General features: G+C 43.4%; 1 long non-coding RNA gene and 1 other non-coding gene across 3 annotated transcripts; both read left to right on the forward strand.

The window, feature by feature from the left end:
- Positions 1-227: 227 nt before the first annotated feature.
- LOC111761253 (U1 spliceosomal RNA) lies at positions 228-392 on the forward strand. Its single transcript, XR_002794667.1, has one exon. It is a non-coding gene; the product is annotated as a U1 spliceosomal RNA (small nuclear RNA).
- Positions 393-7,079: 6,687 nt separating this feature from the next.
- Positions 7,080-22,290, forward strand: LOC139437975 (uncharacterized). 2 transcript variants are annotated; one of them, XR_011647865.1, is made up of 3 exons: positions 7,080-7,232; positions 18,784-18,905; positions 20,363-22,290. It is a non-coding gene; the product is annotated as an uncharacterized lncRNA (long non-coding RNA). The 2 variants fall into 2 exon arrangements; XR_011647866.1 differs by lacking the exon at positions 7,080-7,232 and adding an exon at positions 7,550-7,648.
- The last annotated feature ends 201 nt before the right edge of the window (positions 22,291-22,491 follow it).

Genomic DNA, 22,491 nt, shown 5'->3' on the forward strand with positions numbered 1-22,491 from the left:
GACGCAACGAAAAGAGACACAGATTCTGGGTGCCACTGACAAGAATACAAGTGGACACACGAGAACACACAGTGAATGGACACAGAGAGCAGAAAACTGGCAAGGGGGAAGGGAAAGAAAGAAAGAAATTTTAAAAGATTGTTATACATTGAAACAGGAAGTTGCTGGGCTTGCCAATGCATAGGCTTATGGCATCCTGCTACGGATCTGATTGAAGAAAGGGCTGAATACTTACCTGGCAGAGGAAACACAGTGATCGCAAAGGTGGTTTTCCCAGGGTGAGGCTCAGCCCCTGCACTGGGGATCTGCTGACCCCTATGATTTCCCCACATGGGGGAAACGTGTGACTGCATCATTTGTGTTGGTGGGGAGTTGTATTCACACTCTCCCCCTGACATAAAAATAAAGAAAAATTTAAAAACTGTTTAAAAGGACTGAAAGCAGAGCTGAGGTCTGTCTCGGTCCAAACCAGAGCCCCAAATCATCAACCGCTTATTCCACTTGTCAGCCTTTCTAGAGAAAAGTAGAGAGTCTTTTTCACAGAAATGCAGAAGAAACCTAGTGATTTATCAATGCCCTAAATCTACTCTACCTCATCCTGTGCTGCTCCTTTCCACTGTTGAGCTGCCAGGGCTAGAACAGGTGGTACTTATCACGGCTCCTTGAGGCACGTGACTGCTCAGCAGCAACTGAAGGAGCTAGCAGTGCCCTGGGAAGCCAGCCACGGTCTCCTCCTCGCAGTAAAGCAGCTTCCTCCCTAACTGTAGCAGGCTTGGCCTCCCTTTCAGAATCTGCAGGTGGTCACATCTGCTCCTAGAATTGTGTCTGATTGCTTAAAGGGCACCCTCTTGATTTTCTTGCTTCTTCATCATCTCTTCCTGTAGGTGGTCAACTCAGGGTGACTCTGTGCTCCAGTCTCATCCCTTTTCCTTGTGCTTTCAGGTCAGGCTTGAAGCCACTCGGCTGTTACCTACCTACCGCTCAGCCTGCCAGCCAGCCCACACCCTTCATGGGCCCACCCCATCATCATTGCCTCTCTGGTCTCCACCTATCAAAGGCCACCAAATGCCCTTCCTCATAATGTTCTCCCTGCACCGCATTCCCCATTGCCTCTTTCTTTCTTGTGGTTCACATCTGCTCAGCAAACGTTTTAATAGATTCCAAATGGTTATCAACATAATAGCTCATAATAAGAGCTAACATTTATTAAGCATTCACTAGGAGCCAGGCATTATGATTAGTGCTTTATATTAATATATACATTATCTCACCTAATTCTCACAACCACCCTTTGAGGTAGGTACTATTATTAGTTTCTTTTTATAATGAAAAAGTAAACCTCAGGGAGGTTAAGTTGCCCAAGGCCACACAAGTAGGCCTGGGACTCAAACCTCAAACAGATTCTCAAATCCCTGGGGGTTCACTGCCATGCTCTCAGAGAGCCTCACATTCTCTCTAAGAGTGATTTAAGTTTGCATTTCTTTTGGATTATACTCTAAAGAAAAATCATTACAAGCCTTTTCTGTATCATCTAACTAAGTGGTTCTCAGTACTGGCTGCACAGTAGAATCACCTGGCAAGTTTATTTTTAAAAAATAACAATGCCCACCCTGAAAGCCTCTAAATTTGATTATATCTCAACGTGCATTCCAATGGGAAGTCAGGGGTGAGAACCACCGAGCTAGACAATCACCTTATAAGTGAATCCTGAAAACAACTGCAAGTACAACCATTTAGGTTTGTTTTCTGCTCAACTTGACACCGAGTCATTAACAACGAGCTCTTGCCAAGCAAAGACCGAGTGAAGTCACATCACACTGCATAAAGGAGAACATTCTCCAGGGCTTTTCAAGAAAAATGTTGGGAGAATTGTGGCATCCCACTCCATACGGTGCTGAAACCAAAGAACATCTAGCTGCATATTTATAATAAGTAATATGATAAAAATAATTTCAATCACCACTGGGGATTTGTGAAAATTGTTTTGCCTTTAAAAGGGGTCCGTCAATCACCACACCGTGGAGCCTAGAGTGATTACAACTGAAAATGGGAGGACTGCATCCAGCATCCATGTGGAATCTGAGCCTCCTCTTGACATAGAGGTGCAATGGACACAACCAATCCAATGTCCACATTGAAGAGGTGGCATGGAATTGGGAAAAGTGGACATGGTGGACGATGGGTATGGGGAAGGGCAGGAGGAGATGAGAGATGGAGGCGTCTTTGGGACATGGAGCTGCCCTGGATGGTGCCTCAGAGGTAATCACCGGACATTGTAAATCCTCATAGGGCCCACTGGATGGAATGGAGGAGAGTGGGGGCCATGATGTGGACCATTGTCTATGAGGTGCAGAGGTGCCCAAAGATGTACTTACCAAATCCAATGGATGTGTCATGATGATGGGAACGAGTGTTGTTGGGGGGGGAGAGGGGGGGTGGGGGCGGTGGGGATGAATGGGACCTCACATATATATTTTTAATGTAACATTATTACAAAGTCAATAAAAAAAAAATTAATTTAAAAAAAAAAAAAAAAAAAGAAAGAAATACCATGACCCCATTACTTGTTTCCAGCTTCAAAAATGATCCCTCATTTTATAATATTCTTTCATCTAACCTCATTTTTAATGGACTTTTTTTAGGAAAATGCCAGGTGTCATGTCATTTCTTCAAAATGCTTCATGCATCTCTGTATTATGCAGAGAAATCATCAATAAAGTGACTTTGTTGTTTAAGGTGAAAAAAAAAAAAAAAAAAAGGGGTCCGTGTTACACAAGTTTGAGAAATACTGCCATAACTAATATGCAACACCGCCTGCTTCTGTTTGTTTAAAAAAAAAGTACCAAGGTGTTAGAGGTAAGACTTTACCTATTGGGACCCAAATTTGATCAGATTCAGGTTTGATTTGTTTGGCAAGGACATTTCATAGCTGATTTTTTTTAACCATCAATACGCATATAATGTCTGGTGGTCTCTTTTGTAATGCTAGCAGCTGTTAATATAAATACCTAGGTCCCTTCATTAATTAGGATAATATTTTACCATCTCTTCTTCATTTATTGGCTAGATACCTTTATAAAGAGAATTTTCCCCCATCTTGTATTTGTTACTAAGGTACAGCTCATCTAGAAAAGATAGAATGCTTGATTCTTCTCTTTTATTTATTAGTTTTGAAAATAATGAATTGGGTTCCTTAGCATCTTCTTATTAGGTTTGTTTAACATTTCCTGGGGTTCAATCCATTGTCATCATTTGGGGTTTTTTTTGTTTTTTTGTTTTTTTTTTAAAGATTTATTTATTTATTTCTCTCCCCATCCTCCCCACCCCGGTTGTCTGTTCTTTGTGTCTATTTGCTACGTCTTCTTTATCCACTTCTGTTGTTGTCAGCGACACGGGAATCTGTGTTTCTTTTTGTTGCCTCATCTTGTTGTGTCAGCTCTCCGTGTGTGTGGCGCCATTCCTGGGCAGGCCGCACTTTCTTTCACACTGGGCAGCTCTCCTTACGCGGTGCACTCCTTGCGCATAGAGCTCCCCTACGCAGGGGACACCCCTGCGTGGCAGGGCACTCCTTGCGCACATCAGCACTGCGCGTGGGCCAGCTGCACATGGGTCAAGGAGTCCCGGGGTTTGAACCGCAGACCTCCCATGTGGTAGACGGATGCCCTGACCACTGGGTCAAGTCCGCCTCCCATCATTTGTTTTTTAAAAATTTATTTATTTTCTCCTCCTTCCCCCACCCTTGTTTGTGCTCACTGTCTGCTCTCTGTGTCTGTTCATTGTATGCTCTCTGTGTCCACTTGTCTTCTTTTAGGAGACACGGGAAACTGAACCCGGGATCTCCCATGTGGGAGGGAGGCACCTAATTGCTTGAGCCACATCTGCTCCCTGCTTGCCGTGTCTCCTCATTGAAACATCTGGTTGCATCATCTCATTGTGTCAGCTCACCATGCCAGCCCTTCGCATCAGCTCACTGTCTTGCTCATCTTCTTTAGGAGGCCCCGGGAATCAAACCCAGGACCTCCCATGTGGGAGGTGGGCACCCAACATCTTGAGCCACATCCACTCCCCCCATTGTCATTATTATTCTTAGTGAAGCTCAGATTTCCCTTATTTGTCCAGTGAGGGCTTCTTCAAGTCGGCTCCAGAGTCCTTTGGACACAAACCCAAAAGCCTTTGTTATTTTCCTTGCTTGGTATAAGCCCCACTCAATCAGAGAGAGTGGGCGTCACCATCCTAAAATCTTCAATACTGAGGAACGAACACATATAAGGGGGGAATGCAACTATGGACTAAAGTAGACTTATTATTATTCTGGTAATGGAAGATCTTGTAACATGGATATAAAGGAAGTAGTCAACAGAGTTTCTGAGGGGAGGGAGAGGGAAGGATAGGTGTAACATGGGGCATTTAGGGGACATTGAAATTGTTCGGAATGATATTGCATTGATGGATACAGGCCATTATACATTTTGTCAAAAACCTATAAAAATGTGCGGTACAAAGTGCAAACTATAATGTAAACTACTGACTGTGGTCAGTAGCAATACTTCAATAAATATTCATCAATTCTAACAAATGTACCACATTAATGAGAGATGTCGTTAATGGGGAAAAGTGTGGGAGGGAGAGGGGGTGAAGTATATGAGAATCCCCTATATTTTCAATCTATCATTTATGTAATCTAAAGCTTCTTCAAAAATTAAAAAAAAATTTTTTTAAAGATGTCCCAGGCTCATCTTGTAAATTTCCTACCCCAGACACAACGTCAATGGCTGGGTAATTCTGGGCTTCAGAGGTTCTCAGGGGGAGCCTTTATTGGGAGCAGGTGGCTTTCACAGCTCTCTATTTTAATAATGACATGATCACAGCAGGGACATCCTTTCCAGTGGGGGCTGAAAACAGTGGCATTCACCTCCGGCTTCAGGCCTATGGCTCAGCTCATGGAAGGTGCCCAGGAGCTGCCAAATGGGCCTGGAGCACCAACGATGGGCCAGGGCTGCCTCCTTCTACCTCAGTTGCTTACACTGCAAAGGGAGTTAACCCATTGCTTTCTTTCATCCCATGAATCAACAACAACAAAAAAGTGGTTTCAAAACAGCTGGATGCATCATGACAATGATCCTTGTTTGCAGGGAGGTGGGATAACAGTCCAGAGGCATTTTGGGTTTGGTGGAAAGAACACTTGACTTGGAGTGGAAAAAAAAAATCAGATTCTGGCTCTTTTTCATTTACGGGATGGGATAAAGAAACTACCTCAAACAATTGCTGTGAGGACTAAATGAGATTATGAGTCTGGATAGGCCGGATATACATTAATATATTCTATGCGCTATATTTAGAGTGGCCCTATGCTGAGCATCTATGTGCCAGACACTGATTCTGATATTTCGTGAATCCCCATGATGATCCTGTAAGGTATTAAAGTGCTGTGTTGGTAAACCAGCTGTGTGGATGGGAGTGGGAGGGAGGGGAGCCTTGATTTGTAGTGTTTGCTGATTTCCATGGTGTAAATACTTCCACCATGGCGTAATACTTCCACCATGGCTGATTTCAGGCTGCCAATGGTTTAACCACTGGCTTGCAAAATTCCTGAATTCTTATTTAACAATAGGCTCTCCAGAGCCAGCAAGAGCTGACTCCAGCATGCCACTGGACAAGTTGGTCTATTGGTTACAAAAGCTCACACACTCTTGTGGCCAGTAGTTTCAGGTGAGAGAGCCTCTCAAAGGATGATAAATTCTAAATGACAGCGCTAACCCCAAACAGGAAGTATGGATGAGTGCGGGGACATAGGAAGAGTGCTATATTTGTTTTTCTGCATGAGGGACCCATCAGCTAAGAGTACCTGAAAAGGAAAAGGGATTTTAAAAATACAGTCTCGACAGAGGAAATGGAGGCTCACAGAGGTTCAAGCAACTTGGATGCGCCGCAGAGGGTGCAGCAGGTCTTTGCTGTCAACCACAAATGTGTGCTTCCTCTATCACACTCCTGCCACTTCTCTACGCGGTTGATCTAAACTATTTGACCTCGGGTTTACTTATTTATTTATGCTTTTGGCATAACAACGTAAAAAAAAAAAAAGTGTTTACCTCCCTTGACTGTGAACATCTTGGGAGCAAGGACCATGCCCCATAATCTTTGTACCCTCAGGGCCTCGTTCCATGCATGGCACACAGTGGGCACTTAATAAAACCTGTTAAGTGAATTGAATAACCAGCACCAGTTTTAGGGGGCAACTGCAGACGAAAATCAACTATAAGGTCATTCTTTTTTTCTTTTTTCCCTTCTTGCAGTAACATATATACTGCAATGTCTTTACTTATAGCAGATACCCATTTTGAAGCCACAATTTAATTGGGGGAGGCTAATAATTATGGAGTGCTTTCTATACCCCGGGTGTTTTCATGGATTATGTCATTTAATCCTTAAAACAAAGCCATCCCTTTGTGTATGAGGAAGCTAGGGGGTGATGCAACTTATTCTATGTTATACAACCAGAAGGCAGTGGAGTTGAGATTTGAACTGGGCAGTGGTGCACCAGGTACATCTCACAAGTTACAAACCTCTGTCTCATTTAACCATATATGGTGGCCTTCAGTCGGTAAATACTGGTGCTGTTTTGGGGCTAAGACTGTTTCTTTGTAATCCAGAAAAGATTAGGTGTTGAGGAGCCAGAGTGGGTGTGGGCTTCCTACCAAACACTCCCTGCCTCAACGCTTCTCAGCCAGCTCCGCAAGAAAATTCGGCTTTTCCACTGAAGGCACCACCGAGGCAAGACAAGTGGCATCCTGGCTTCATTTTCTCTTCCTTGAATTATATATGAGTTCTGTTACTAGAAACAACAATTTGCGCTCTTAAATTTTCCATACGGGCCTCCAAGGAGTTGAAAAACAAAAATCATTTTCCAGTTTCTCTGGCTTCAAGCCTGATTGCCGGACGTGATCCAACACTAATCACCATCCAAATGCCTGTCAGCGAGATGGTCATTATGTACTCTGGCATATAGTACTAAAGCAGTCTTGTGCAATGTTGTTATAGCATTATGTTATAATTATACCCTGGCCTTGTTTCCTGCAAATCTCACAGATGGTTATCCACCAACAGAGTACTAGCTGACAATTACTCTAAACAAGCCTGGACAAAAGAAATAATAGCGGTAACCCTGAGGAACTTCTGAAGGAATATGCAGCTAATGTTCCAGAATGTTCAGCCAGCTCAATATTTTCTTACAGGCAAGTCAAATGTCAGGCAGTATTTCTACCTTTTCCTGCTCTGTCTTTAATCTCGCTTTCTGCTTTTGTCTTGTCCAGAACAATGCTACTTAACTCCTCTGTATCAGACTTAAACCGTGAAACACTGAGGGAAATCAAACCACCCCCTGGCCCCCCACCCCAATGGCACCCCAGCTCCCAGAGGGGCTAAAACACTTAAGGAGTCATGCAGATGCGCTGTTTGCAGGAACTGCTACAGAGGGTCGGCCTAGCCTATTTGCACCCCCCCTGGGTGGGAGGGAAAAGGTCGTGCCATGGTCATGGACACTGACACCACAGTGGACTTGACCAGACAGAACCCTGGGAAGTACGTTCCCGCTGACATCCAGAGAAGCAGTGAAGAGAAAGCTCCTGACGGGAGAAGAAGCTAGGTGGTGGTGAGTATGGTTTATATCCCAGTCTGTGTTTTAAAAGGTTTTGAAGCAGGTTGTAATTAGCCACCAGCTGAACTTGCTAAACACGTTTTGCAACCCAGGTTATTGTGTTAGTATTTTTCCGGTATATTGTCTTAGGTTTGAATTTCATGAAGTTTATTATTCTTTCGAACTACAAGTCAAAGGAGAAAGGCAAAGTATATGTTTTCAAACCTAGGTATTTCCTGGTAATGACTTGTAGGAAGGAACGATCTCCCCTTAAGATCTGGACCAAAAAAAAGGGAAGTGAGAAGTTAAAAGTCTACATTTGCAAGTGATAAAAAGGCAAAACAAAAAGTATTCTTTTGAAGAATATGCCTTTCTTCTAATGAAATTTATACAATCATTCTGGTCCAAAATGATAATGATTTGAGATTTAACTTTTAAAACAAATCCCTTTAGGTTTCATGTGCTCCAAAACCTAGGGGACAACATTCAGAGTGGTTTGTTTTTTCCTAATCTACTTTATCAAGGTCTGCCTTTTACAGACTATTTTTAATAAGTACCTCATGATCTTCCTGAACCAATTACCACTGAACAATAATCACTCTATACCTCGAAGGAGCCACGGAGAAGGGTAGGCTTTGGGGAAACAGGGTAAGATGCAGGATGCTGACCCAGACACCTCCAATCAGAGCCCTTACAATTAATTGGCCGACATGATCACTGATAAGTCACTCTCTGCCATCATTTATCTAAACCTGTGGCCCAAAGCCTATTGGAGTCATCTAGTTCAGAGCCTTCAAACTAAGAAACGTTCGCCACTTGAGGTAGATAAGAACTTTCCAGGAGACTGAATTTTAATGACTCTAGTTTCCAAACCTCAACTTCCATCTATACTCTTGCCAGAAATGATCTGCTGAAGAATGCTCCTGAGGTTCCGAGGTCATACCCGGTTCCCCTTGCAATATCCCCTTTCATAACTGCCCTTCTCCCACCTTGCCCAAGAAAGGTGTACCTCTCATCGACCCCGAATCTTGGCAGAGTGCCGTACTACAAGGTATACAAACCTGTGAGCACCAAACCAAGGAATAATTCAGAAATTCTCAGCTCCTAAGGTGTCCTTTTTTGTTCCACGGACCCCTTTGCCAGTCAGGTGAAAACCACGGACCCCTTCCTAAGTTCACATATACTGTGTATTATTTAATAAAAATATCACACCAGCACCAACATGTCCCCTCAAGAATTTTTTTTTTTTTTGCATTTTGATTCATGCTCATGGACCCTTAGCTAAGAACCCCTGTGGCGAAGAGTTTCCCTGATATTAAGCAGCTTCTAAGATTGCTTAGGAGCACCCGCCAAGGTTTTATTTCAAATTCCACAAAGAGGCTCCCAAGCAAGCCAATTCAAAGATTTCACTCTTGGTCAAGAGATTTTGTTTTGTTTTATTTGGTTTGGTTTGGTAAAGAGATAAAGGGTACAATAAAGGAACTACAGGAAAAAAAGTGTGAGCAGTCAGTCAGCTGGGAATTGCATAACCTTCCAAAAGGAGATTACTCAAACACTTTATCAGGAGTGCCTATTACCTCCCAAAAGAGAGTGTACATTACATCAGACATAAAAATTCTATTCCAGGGCGGGGAGCAGCTGTAGCTCAGTGGTTGAGTACCTGCTTCCCACATATGAGGTCCTGGGTTCAACCCCCAGTACCTCCTAAAAAAAATAATTCTATTCCAGATTAGGAACAGATCATTTTCTTTCTTAAGACCTAAAACGAGAAGAGCTATGGCAAAAAAAATATTGATGGGGACAGCAACTTATTTTACCCAGGTGACAGACAAACTGCCTCATCTAAGTATTTTTTTCAGTTTAAATAAATGAAGAATTTCTTTGAAGATCTCCATCCCCTTCACCTAATTAAACTCCTACCCTTCCTCATTTCTTAGCTCAAGCATCACATCCTAGGAAGCCCTCCCTGATTACTGTCCATCTCCTCCTATTGTGCATTCTACAAATACCCTGTGCCTCTTAACTGTACTTGTCCCAGTTGTGATTTGCTGCTTATTTTGCAATTCTTTGATTAAGATCTATCTTCCTCATTAGCTCTCAAGCTCTATGAGGGCAAGAATCATGTCAGTGTACTGAGCAGAGAGAGGGCTAACATTTTGCACAAGTCTTTAAAAGTTAGTTGGATTTAGCTGATTGGTTTGACAATGAGGACTGACTTTGTCTGTAGGCTACAGGGCAGGCACTTTCTGTTAACTGAATGAGTAAAATGAGCTGTGCCAAAATTTTGAAGCAATAAAGAGCTATTTAAAGCATATGTATAATATACAGTACACCAGAAATTACATTCTTTGCAACTATTTAACCTACAACTTTACAGAAATTAGATGTCAACTTGGAAGATATGCGGGAAAATGAAAAATGGGGGAAAAAGACAAAATTTTTAAGTGAGGGGGTGCATAGTTGTTCAAAATCATTTTAGGGAACATGTGAGCAAAAATGTCTGAAGGAAACTGAACTAGTGCAATCACTGCACTAATGGAGGACTCCCACTTTTTACCGTACCTGGTTGGGGATCAGTCAGCATCTACTGGAACACATTCAGTGATGGGAAATTACTACCTACATAATAGCTCAAAGTATACTTGGAAAGCTCTATTTGTTAAAAATTTCAAGTAGGGGAGAGGATGTCACTCAGTGGGTTGAGGGTCTACTTCCCAGGCACGAAGTCCCAGGGTTGATCCCGGTACCTCACAAAAACAAGAAAACAAACAAAAAACCCAACTCTCATTGCGGAGTGGATGTAGCTCGGTGGTTCAGTACCTGCTTCCTACGTACAAGGTTCTGGGTTCAATCTCTGATACCACCCTTAAAAAAAAAATTCAAGTAGCTTGGAGTTGAAAGGTCTCTGTTGTTTCCTTTCACCAAATTGTGGCCTTAGTTCTGCTCCCTGGAGCTAGAATAACCCCCTCATCCAACGAGCAGACTTTTGAGGATTCAAAGACAGACACATCAGATATCCAGTCCTTCAATCATTCTTTATTAAATATAATTGCTTGGCACAGCATCATCTTTCTTTGAAGATCTCTGTTCCCCCATCACCTAGTTAATTCTTCCTCCTCAGCTTTGTGTTTCAATGTCACTTCCTGTACCTCCAAGAAAAGTTTCCTTTTTCTACATAAGGAAAGGGAGAAGGCAATGGGCAAAAACCACAGCTTTTCCTCTGCTTTTTTGAATTCTGAAAAAAAGCCGTCTCCAAGCACTTCTGCCTTCAGTTCATTGGTCAGGATGTGTCACATGGCAACCCTTAGCTGCAAGGAACCTGGGAATTCTAGTATTTTGTTTTCCTATTTCCATACATAGTAGAGAAAGACATGGGTGTAAAGAAGGAAGTTATAAAACATATTGCAATAATTGTAAGCTATAATTTAAAAAATAATTCGGAAGACTCAGAGGTAAAACAAAGTAGATATTTAAAAACCAAAACAAACCTTTGACACTGTAAAGCTATGCAACTTTCTAATTGGGTTAAATAAAAAATAGACTCTCAAAAAATAAAAAGCAGAATATACGACCTGACATTAATCTTTTACATTTTTTTTAAAGATTTATTTTTATTTATTTAATTCCCCTCCCCTCCCCTCCCCCGGCTGTCTGTTTTTTTTCTGTGTCTTTTTGCTGCGTCGTTTCTTTGTCCGCTTCTGTCGTTGCCAGCGGCACGGGAAGTGTGGGTGGCGCCATTCCTCGGCAGGCTGCTCCCTCCTTAGCGCTGGGCGGCTTTCCTTATGGGTGCACTCCTTGCCCCACGCGGGGGACACCCCTGTGTAGCACGGCACTCCCTGCGCGCATCAGCACTGCGCATGGCCAGCTCCACACGGGTCAAGGAGGCCTGGGGTTTGAACCGCGGACCTCCCATGTGGTAGACGGACGCCCCAACCACTGGGCCAAAGTCCGTTTCCCCTGACATTAATCTTAAAATTTTCTAGCGACTTCTCTTTCGACTTCTAGCTACAACAGCCGTATCCCCAAATGTTAAAGGACTATCTCATATGTTTTGTAATCAGAGAGTCAGAAATTCTTAAAATAGATTTTAAATTGTGAACCATTATATGACTTTGTCTATAAGGCAATTTGATTTTTTTACAGGAAATTTGATTTTCAAAACACTTACAAATGTTCTGTTGATTACACTTAAGACAGTTTTCTTCTGGTGAATCAGCATGATTTCTTCATCAAATTAGGTAGTTTGTCTGCTTTGTGGAACACTAGCAGTTTCATTTCCTGTTAAGAAAACATTATCTTCAGAACTCAGAGAAACTTTTGCTTTACTATTTGAGTACTGAAAATAAACAAAAAAGACCACAAAACATACTTAAGCATATTTTGAGAATAGTTTATCAAATATGTTTTAAGGATTATTTAAAAGTTTAGAAGGATTATTTGTTCTGACTGGAGAAAAATCTTTTTATTTTTTAATATGGAAGATCTCTTTTTAAAGATGGTCTGGCTGATGCTGTTGGATAGGTACCGACTTCCTCCTCTTCGTAACAGAATCACATCCTCATCACAATCTACATGCTCCCACTGTACTCTTGAGTGAAGCCTTGGGTGACCCCAGGGGTAACAGCCCCCATTTTCCCAGGATATGTTGCACACAACATCCTCACAACTTTTAGGAAAGTTTTTCATTGTTAGTGTTTCGTTTTAGAAAAAGTCCAAAACAGGACATGGTAAAAAAAAGTCTAAAGGAAAAGGAAGACGAGACGAGAGAGGGGACATTTCGAAATATAACCACATGATTTGCTGGCAGGGCGAGGGAAGAGAGCAGGGGGGAAAGATGGGGTTGTGAAAAACAGAGAAAATGCGCTGAGAGGTAGGGAAGAGAGATGAGCCACATACTGAGCGTTTTTGAAAGTGTTTTTATAGGTGCCTGTATGACAATAACCCTAAAGCAGAATCCTGTCGATACTGCAGAGGGCCACACAGAGCTTTGGTTGCTGGTTTTGGATGGGACACTCCAAATTTTCAGTTTGCACTCTGGGAAGCAAACAAAATCCCAAATATTATAGCCTGTAGTGACTTTGGGCTTTGCGCCACCCACTCCCCCATCTCCCCGCTTTTGATCATTTGCAGGACTCCTCTACCACCCTGTGTGGTCCTGGGGCGGGGAAGGCTATCAAGCATGATGCCCTGCCCCTCTTCCTCCTGCCAGGCCCCCACCCCCAGGAACTGGCTCAGGGCCGCCGCTCTCAGCCAAGCAGAGTGCTCCCAGGATTCTACAGCTCCCGCTAAATTCTAACTCACAGGCTGTGAGGCTGGAGCTTGGGGCCCGGGGCTGCCACCTGTCTTGCTTTGAGGGTGCACCTGCTGCAAAATGCAGGCAAGGCCTGTGAGAATGAGAGCCAAGCACCCAGAAGATGGCACAAGGGTTCCTGATGTTTCTCCTTTCTGGAATTCCTTACTCTGTTCTCTGTCCCTAAACTCCCAGTTCAAGCTCCACCCCCAGCTCAAAGAGATGAGTCCCCACTCAGAACTACAAGCCCCTACTTACAGACTGCCTTATATTATTTATTATGTCACAGGAGTGTAGCTTTTCTCCCCAGCTGAGTCCTAAATGGCTTGATAGCAGGCCGTGTTCGGGTTCTTTTCTGCCACTCATTGTGCACAGGCAGTGGGGGTCCAGGTAAGCCTTGTTCAATTCTTTTCTTGTGGCAGAAATTATAAAACCAAAATGTTTTTCTAATAAGCGATCACACTCTGCGTCTGCTTAAGAAGCAACGTTTACTGCACACAACGCACAGTAGCTCCTTTAATCTGCACAGCAAATTTGTGAGGTGTGTGTTCAAGTTTATGACCTTGGACTCTTGAACGTATGCATAAATTGAGATGAAAGCAAGTACCTCTGACTCCAAATTCTGCAGAAGAACTCAAATCGCCCACAGCTCCTCCTCTTTGCCTCTTCCCACCCAACAGCAAGCAAACTTGCACCATGTTATTTATGATTCAACCCTTTCTGTATCTCAGGGACAAAGGACATTCAAGGACAGGGCCTTACATGCTAAGTCAACTGGGACAAATTCTCCACTTGAGTTCGGTCAAATACATTTCCCAAGCAGCAAAATATGTGATTCAGCAAAGGAAAAACTAACCCTTTGCCCAGACAGCACATTTGCTGAGTGAGCCTTGGGCCAGCCTTAATAACACCCGCCTCCGCAGGGGAGGCCTCCATTTGCGGGGGTGGGGGATAGGGGTGGGGGGAAGTGTGTATGTGTGTGGGGGGGCGACTGTGACCTTCTAGAACCACAGCTGCAGACCTCAACAGGAACAGATGACCTAAGTTTTTCAATTTCTTTGACTTCATTTCTGTGTTTAATTCTAAAGTTGCAAACAACAGGAAATGAACCACAGCGTTAGCCAGTTAACATCAAAGGTAGAAGGAGACCAGGAGGCTGGACTGTTAAAAAGAATTAAAATGGTAAACATTACAGTGCGTCACAAGCATTCAATACTCAAACCACTAGCAGAAAAATTGTGGGAATCTCAAAGTGGATACCCCAGATGAGATCAGACCGGCACGCTTTGAAGTGTAAAGTTCTATGCAAATGTGAGAAATAATACATAAGCCATATTTAGGCAACCATTCATAAGATGGAAGAAATGATTTTTAATGGAAATTCGACTTGGGGACATATTGATTTGCAGTACAGATATTTTATCCATTTGCTCCTTGAAAGACCTTTGCTCTTTTATTTATCAGACTGTTAAATGTGGATTGTGTGGTACTTCAGCCTTGAAAGTTTGTGCACTGTTCTTGAACAAAAAGTTAAAATTTTAAAATTAGGATGCTGCGGGCAGGGGGAGCAATAGAATCTGCTCTTTCTCTTATGCACAGGATTCTCCACCTTGGGGAGCTATACACAAGTAATGATGGCTCCCCTCTCCAGTCCCCCTGAGAGTCTGATGTAATTGGTGTCAGGTGCAGCCTGGGCATCAGAATTTTTTAAATCGCCCTCAGGTAATTCTAACGTGTGGCCAAGGGCAAGAACCACTCTCTTAGCGGCTTCTTACAAAGCAAGGCAGCTGCCTGGAAAAGGGAGGCAATTTCTTGAGATCAGTGGATTCCACAGAATCAGCTCTATCGTCTTTAGTTTAGCACCCTCCACCACAGGATATGTCCTTAGAGAGTTTCCCACTCCAAAAAAATCTGCGCACCAAATAACACCATTTAATCTTTCCATTATTTCAGATGTTTGGGGGAAAAAAAGTAGAAAGTGAGTAGAGGTGAGTAGGTTTTGCTCACCTCCACCAGTTAGGCTAAGAGTTTGGACTTTGGACAAAGAAAATGTTCAAAAGTAGACTGTTTTAAGAGGTAGGCTCCCTTCTCTCACTCTCCTTTTTTTTCCCCCTTAAAAATCAATCGGAATAATTCGGTATAATGTTGTACCATGGCAGAGTCTGATGTCAAATTCACTGATAGCACCAGTTGAACAAAAACATGTAATTTTAGCCATAAAAATATGTATGTATGGGGAAACGGACTTGGCCCAGTGGTTAGGGCGTCCGTCTACCACATGGGAGGTTCGCGGTTCAAACCCCGGGCCTCCTTGACCCGTGTGGAGCTGGCCCATGTGCAGTGCTGATGCGCGCGAGGAGTGCCCTGCCATGCAGGGGTGTCCCCCGCGTAGGGGAGCCCCACGCGCAAGGAGTGCACCCATAAGGAGAGCCGCCCAGCGGGAAAGAAAGTGCAGCCTGTCCAGGAATGGCGCCACCCACACTTCCCGTGCCACTGACGACAACAGAAGCGGACAAAGGACAACAGAAGCGGACAAAGGACAACAGAAGCGGACAAAGAAACAAGACGCAGCAAATAGACACAGAGAACCGACAACCGGGCGGGGGGGGAATTAAATAAATCTTTAAAAAAAAATGTATGTAATGATGAACATACATAGGGGCTTTGGTTTCTATCTAGTTTTATTTCACCTTTCCAACAATTAAAGAGAGCTTGGAGGAAAGAGGACTTGGCTCAACGAATAGTGTCTGCCTACCACATGGGAGGTCCAAGGTTCAAACCCCGGGCCTCCTGACCCATGTGATAAGCTGGCCCAGCACAGTGCTGATGCACGCACGGAGTGCCGTGCCACGCAGGGGTGTCCCCCACGTAGGGGAGCCCCACACGCAAGGAGTGTGCCCTGCAAGGAGAGCTGCCTAGCGCAAAAGAAAGTGCAGCCTGCCCAGGAATGGTGCTGCACCCACAGAGAGCTGACACAGCAAGATGATGCAACAAAGAGAGACACAGATTCCCGTGCCGCTGATAAGGATAGAAGTGGTCACAGAAGAACACAGAGCAAATGGCCACAGAGAGCAGATAACAGGGCGGGGCGGGGAGAGGAGAGAGGAATAAAAAAAAAAACTTAAAAAAAAAGAAAGCTTGGAGAGAGGATAAAGAACTCTTTATCCCCAAGAATTCATTCTTGTAAAGGAAAATGATGTTAAATGAGACGCCAAAAACAGCATAAAGAAGTGAAAATCTTAGGTTGAAATGAAGATAATGAGCTTCTTTCATTAAGAAATGAAAATTTGTTAAGAGTCTTATCTCAGAAGGAAAGGCTCACTGCTGTGACTGCTATAACTTTAATTTGATAATTTCAATTTGCTATAAATTTGACTCTGCCCTTTTCTTTTTTCCTTCAGTGTCTGCCAAAAAATGGGTGTTTTCTTGACGTATGTTTCTTAATCCACAAATAGATTAAGATGAACATATCTCGGGTTAAAACTGAAAGAGGAAGCCTGAGCTAAAGGAAGGTAAAAAGGTTTAGGCAGCAGGTGTATTCCCTACTAAATTAGGAAGGGAACAGTCATGAAATCTCAGATTTGAAACAATGAAAAGCAGAGGACTCAACCGTATGCCTAAAAGATGTTCCATTGTGATTTAAGTATTTTGATCTAAGTCTGAGTCCGTTCTCATTGTATTAAAAAAAGGAGGGGTGACCTCTCTTTGGTGGGAACTAAAAACAGAATCTGATTCATAATTGAATTTTTTCCCAAAAGTTACGTAAAGGGAAGTAATAATGCCGACTGTGAGAATCGAGGTGAAAATCAGGTCTCAGCCTAACCAGAACAACCAATGGGAACAATAGACAATCACTGTTCCTCTAATGAAATTCATTTCTCAGCTGAAGGCATTGGACAGATGTTTCTCTTGCTCAATTCTTAGTACTAAATCAAACTTTTTCCTTTAGGGGAAACAGTTCCCTTCAGTTTGAAACAATAGATATTCACACTGTATTCCATATTTTCTAGGTTCTCAGCATGGCCTAAAATGTCATGATCCCCTCCCTTCCCCCACAAGATATGACGGAGATTTTCCCTTCTGCAGAAGATCACAGCTATTTTAAGAATGTGAACATGTAGGGTAAGGGCACGGATCTTATATGTAGCAGCAGCAGCACTAATAAAGTGAGGGAACCCAAATTTGGGAAATGGATGAAAACTCCTGCACAAATAATCTGATAATTTAGACAGTTGTCTCCCACTTCCGGGGTAAAATGGGAACTGATGACAATGGAAGGCAAAGATACCATCTTACATTCCTCTATGCAGTAACTTCTGTCTTGTGAAAAATGCTAGACAGGATCTGTGGTTGCAAGTGACAGAAACCAACCCAAACTAGCCTAAGCAAAGAGGGAATGTTTGGTCAAACAACTGGAAGTCCTAGGTGGATCTGGCTTGAGTCATGATTGGATTGAAGGATGAACAATCACCAGGCCCTCTTCTTTCCATCCATCGACTCTGCTTGACTTGAAGTTTTGGCTTCAAGTATACCCAGTTGCCTCCAGCAGGTGCTCACCAGCAGTTCCATACTTTTAGGGTCTCAACTTAGTAACCACGGGCAGTAGAAATACTCTTTCCTGAGAACTCCGGCAGAAAAGTCCCATGGAGGGTTTTCATTGGCTCGCTTGAGTTCTGTGCTCATGCCCAAGTCAATGACCTTTATCAGGAAAGTGAGATTCTGACAGCCCAAGCCTGGGTCATGTGCCCACCCAAGTGCCTGGAGGAGGTGTAGGGCCAAACTCACCCAAAGCATGTGGAATATGTTTCATATCACAAAGAAAAAAAACAGTGGACTATGAGCTTTTTAAGATAAAAAAGTATGTCTTATCTTTGCATCTCAAGTGTGCCTGCCACTTACTGGCATTAGATAAATGTTTGTTGAATGAATAGGACAAAAAATTTATCACCTTTATATACAACACATCAAAATGAATTAAAGTTTTAAAGTAAAAGTGGTTGTTGCATTGTGACTGCTTGATAAATGCTAATGGAATGTGTGTGTGGTTGAATGAGCTGGATTTCCTAGTGACAACGACAGCCACCAGCTTTTAGGCTGGTATAGTGAAGGCTCTGGCTGCATACTGAATACCTACCCACCAATTCTCTCTCAAATTAAAAGAATCCCAATTTTTTAACTTGGCACATTACTTGCCAGTTAAGACTGCATTTGTCAGACTCCACTGCAGCTAGGTGAAGTTACAGCCAATGAGTAAGTTGAAGTTTTACGTGGAACTTCTGGGAAGTCTTAGAAGGGAGGTGGCATGTGCGCCTTCCTTTCCTTTCATTCTGTTCCTAGGAACCAGGATGTGATGACTGGAGCTCCAGCAACTGCTTTAGACCATAAGGATTAGGCCCATAGCCTAGGGATGGCAGAATAGAACGCTGCAAAGAGCCTGGGTCCCCTATGACCATGGAGCTGCCTTGGACTGCTTACTTATAAAATTCTTTTATGTAATAAACTTTTATTTAGTCATTATTTCAGGGCCTCTATTATAATCAACTGAGCCTAATCCTACCTTCGATAGCTGTGGTCTCGGAAAATATAGAACTAGGTGTGAGGTCTCTGATCCAACCCCTGTGCCCCAAGGTCAAGCCCTAAACTCTGTCTAGGAAGGGTACCAGTCCTCTACTTCACAAAGGCAACCTAGTTTAGGTCATTTTCATGATTATATTCCTGTACAAATGCAAAGATAGTTTAACTTGTCTGGCAGTCTCCCAGCTCCTCACTCCTCTCTCTTGCTCCTAGAAGCCAATGCAGTGTAACATTGCTTACCAAAGATTCTCCTTGCCCTACCTCCTTCATTCCTAATCTCTTCTAGGCCTGCCTTCTCCATATGGCAAAATTGTCTAACATCCTCTTGCCATCTGATTAAACTAATTCACAATAAGAGAATGAATGACAGCCTTAATCTGAGGAGAAGAGGAGGAACACAAATATTCTGTAAGTATAAAAATTCTGAATGTATTTGTAATAGGTAGAATGCCTGAAGATACTTTGGGGGACAGTAAGAGTGGAATTTGGGAGTAAAATGACTTACCAAGGCCACATAGTCAGTGAAGCACATGAATCCAGGACTTCTAGCTCCTGGTTCAGCATTCTTTCTCCAAGCCAAGTACTCAGGTAGCTTTGGCACTCCAGAATAGGTGTTACCAAGTCCAGGACTACCACGAAAGGCGTGTAGAGGGTGAAACTTGAGTCTTATGAATTTCGACCACATTGGACTCCGTTGGCAGAGCCAAAGCAACCAGAAGCCACATGAGGGGGAGCACGTGAGGAAGATCATGGGCTAAACTTTCAATTCAAAGGCTCTGATCGACACATGCAAGGAAAGGGAAGCCGTTCACATTCTGTGCATGTGTGATTTCTCTCCTGTGGCTCTTTCACTCTTCCAAGGAAGAGATGAAACTGTCTAGAAATAATCTCTAAAGCTTCTTCCAGTATTGAGTTTCTGGTATGTGTCCCACAACTTTTTGGTGAAACTCATAAATAATAGATCACATAGGAATAGTTTTAAAGAAAGATACATACATACACATCCATGTCTACTGAAAACATCTTATACTGTGCAAGAGGTTTGAACTTTGATTCTATGGTTCCTACAGTGTGTACCTAAGAACAATTGCCATTGCCACATAGCAGGTGCCTGTTAAGAGATAAATTATAATATAGGGAAGCAGATGTGGCTCAAGCGATTGAGCCACATGGGAGGTCTGTGGTTCAGTTCCCAGTGCTTCCTAAAGAAGAGAGTGAGCTGGCACGATGGGCAGGCGAGGCAAGCTGGCATAAGATGATGCAACAAAAGACACAAGAGAAAAAACAACAAAGCAGGGAGCAGAGGTTCCTGGCGCCTCCTAAAGAGGACAAGCAGGCTGGTGAGATGGCACGATGCACAGGCACAGTGAGCTGAGGTAACAAGATGACACAAGAGACACAAGGGAAAAACCGAAGGAGAGACACAACAAAGCAGGGAGCAGAGGTGGCTCAAGCGATTAGGCACTTCCCTCCCATATCAGAGGTCCTGGGTTTGGTTCCTAGTGCCTCCTAGAGAAACAAAGAAGACAAAGATGAGCAGACACAGCAAGTGCACACAATGCAGGGGAGGGAGAGATAAATAAAGTAAACCTTCAAAAAAATTAAAAACTTACAATATAGGTTCAGTGCGCTAAGAGAGCTCACAGCTTAGCTGGGAGGCAAACACAATGACAAATACCATGTCAGAACAGAGGACAAAGAGATGAATTCTCCCTAGGAGTTACCAGAATGATTTCACAAAGATTGGCCTCCCCCCACCCCACCGAGATGGCTCCCTCATCTGTGTGCTGGTTGTTTTTGTGGGGTTTTTTTGCGCATTGTTTGTGCTTGTTTTCTGTTGCTCATTGTTTGTTTGTCTTCTTTAGGAGAGACCTCCCATGTGGGAGGCAGGCACTCAATTGCTTGAGCCACATCCACTCCCAAAGATTGACCTTTGACTAGACCTTTAAAAACAATGAAGAAGGGGGCATCTGGACTGGTGACCTCAATGGCAGGGCTGAAACACTCCCAGGTGAAGGGTGGATGTTCCAGTTACTATGGCTTCAAATTATCCCAAAACTCAGGTGGTGCAAAACCAACCATTTATTATGCTCAAAGATTCTGTGAGCCCTCCATTCCATCATGGCACAGGACGGGTTGTCACTGCTCCACAATGTCTCAGCTGGAAGACTCAAAGGCTGGCGGCTGAAATTGTCTGTGGGCTTACTTGTTCACGTCTGCCAGTTGATGTAGGCTGCTGGTGAGACCTTAGCTAGAGCTGGAAGCTACCCATGGGACCTTGTACATGGGAAGCAGGCACTCAGCCACTTGAGCTACATCTGCTCTCTGCTACATCGCCTTTTGTATCTCAACCTCTGAAGTCATGCAGTGCCACTTCTGCCCCATCTGATTTGTCAGAAGGAAGTCACTAGAGTTGGCCCATATTCAAGGGAAGAGGATTTACACTCTGCCTTTTGGAAGGAGGGCTGGCAGGGTTCTAAGAGAACATGTGGAGCCAGGAATATCACTGTGGTCATTTTTGGAAAACACAATCTGCAGCAATAGGTTTGGTGGTATATGTCTCAACTGGAGCCACTGTGGCATGGGGACTCCCTCTGGGACAATGGCTGGGTCCACAGGTATAAATCAGCCGTATATATATAAAGAGTGATAACCCTGGGGCATCACTCCACCCCTTGCAATGCCTAACTTCAGTACTGACCAAGTGGTAGTGATCACAGGGCTGTCTTTCATTTAGGACTGATCCATTCAGTTCATGAACCCTGGGGTTCTTGAATACAATTTTGTGGGGGGTGGGGATGGGGGATTTTGAGAGAGAAAAAAATAGGCCCCAATCAAGCTGGTGGAGTGAGGTGCTTCAGGGCTCTGTTCCTCCATAGAAGCTGTGTACAACCATCAAGAACTGGGAGAAACATCATTCTCAAAGCTCCAGAAAACAGCTAAAGGACTGCAGTATAACAGGGCAAATGCCTAATTGAGAAAAAGGTCACTTAAAAATTGCCAACCAAGAATTTCATATCTGGTAAACTTGTCTTTCAAAAATGAGGGAGAGATTAAGACATTCCCAGATAAACAAAAGCTGAAGGAGTTTTTCATCACTAGACTGGCCCTACAGGAGATGCCAGAGAGAGTTCTGAAGGTTGAAAGGAAAGGACACTAGGTAATAGATCAAAGTTCCATGAAGAAGAAGGAGGCGGATGTGGCTCAACCAATTGGGCTCCCGTCTACCATATAGGAGGTCCAGGGTTCGATGCCCAGGGCCTCCTGGCAAAGGCAAGCTGGCCTGTGGAAAGCTGTGGAGAGCTGTGGAGAGCTGGCTCATGTGGAGTGCTGGCCTGCGTGGAGTACGCACAGGAGTGCTGCCCTGTGCAGGAGTGCTGGCCCACGTGGAGAGCTGGCGCAGCAAGATGACACAACAAAAAGAGACATAGAGGAGAAATAATAAGAGATGCAGCAGACCAGGGAGCTGAGGTGGTGCAAGAGAATGATCGCCTCTCTCCCACTCCGGAAGGTCCCAGAATTGGTTCCTAGAGCCGCCTAATGAGAATACAAGGAGACACAGAAGAACACACAGCGAATGGACACAGAGAGCAGACAATGGAGGGAGGGTGGAGAAATAAATAAATAAATCTTTAAAAAAAAAGCTCCATGAAGAAATGAAGCTCTCTGGTGAGGGTAACGACATGGGCAAATATAAATGCCAGTACTATTGGTATTTTGAGTTTGTAACTCCACTCTTTGCTTCCGACAGGATCTAAAAGGCAAATGTATAAAATAAAATGATAAATCAGTGGTTTTGGACTCATAGTGTACAAACATGTCATTTTAAACAAGAACTACCTAAAAAGGTATAGGACTGAGGGGTACAAGAAGTTAGTGTATACTATTGCAGTTAATTTGGTACCAAAGCAAACAAGGTTGTTACAGATGTAAGATGTTAAAATTTAAACTCCATGGCAACTACAAAGAAAATATCAGAGAATATGCAAGCTCA

The sequence above is a fragment of the Dasypus novemcinctus genome, chromosome X, assembly GCF_030445035.2.
Source record: "Dasypus novemcinctus isolate mDasNov1 chromosome X, mDasNov1.1.hap2, whole genome shotgun sequence".
Classification (NCBI taxonomy): domain Eukaryota; kingdom Metazoa; phylum Chordata; class Mammalia; order Cingulata; family Dasypodidae; genus Dasypus; species Dasypus novemcinctus.